At 52.8% G+C, this 597-nt stretch overlaps 1 non-coding gene across 1 annotated transcript; it reads left to right on the forward strand.

Annotated features, from left to right (window-relative positions):
• The first annotated feature begins 248 nt into the window (after positions 1-248).
• On the forward strand, positions 249-367 carry LOC120602683 (5S ribosomal RNA). Its single transcript, XR_005652813.1, has one exon. It is a non-coding gene; the product is annotated as a 5S ribosomal RNA (ribosomal RNA).
• The last annotated feature ends 230 nt before the right edge of the window (positions 368-597 follow it).

Below are 597 nucleotides of genomic sequence, written 5' to 3' on the forward strand. Positions count from 1 at the left end.
GGCTTCAATCCCGCCTGCAGGCCTTCTGCCTTCCCACTCTAGCTCCAGTGTGGGCTGAGAACTCAGAGTTTCTGAGAAGCACAGAGGGGGCGGAGCCTCCGCGGTGAAAGCAATTCATCTCTCCTGCTGCTCTGATGAGAAGGCTCCTTATATCTCCCTGGGGTCTGACTGCCCAGCCGGCATGGGACCCCCCAGGGCTGCCTCTTACCTCCCACCTCCCCAACACTCTGTGCAAAAACCTGGTCTGTGTCTACGGCCATGCCATCCTGAACAAGCCTGATCCCGTCTGATCTCGGAAGCTAAGCAGGATGGGGCCTGGTTAGTACTTGGATGGGAGACCACCTGGGAAGACCAGGTGCTGTGGGTGTAAAAAAAATAAAAAAAAATCATGGATTGTAAGCTGACAAGGTCCTTGCAATCTGTGAGGTCAACCAAAGATTACCTCGCCTAAAAACAAAAACAAACAAACAAAAAAACAAACCTGGTTTGTGGCTCCACAGTCACCTGGACCGTTTTCTCAAGAATGGTACTCAAAGCAGGCTGGCCTGCTTTTGGGGACCCCTGTACTTCAGGTCCATAGGCCCTTCCTCTCCTCTG

The sequence above is a fragment of the Pteropus medius genome, unplaced genomic scaffold (genome assembly GCF_902729225.1).
Source record: "Pteropus medius unplaced genomic scaffold, Ma_sr-lr_union100, whole genome shotgun sequence".
Lineage (NCBI taxonomy): Eukaryota > Metazoa > Chordata > Mammalia > Chiroptera > Pteropodidae > Pteropus > Pteropus medius.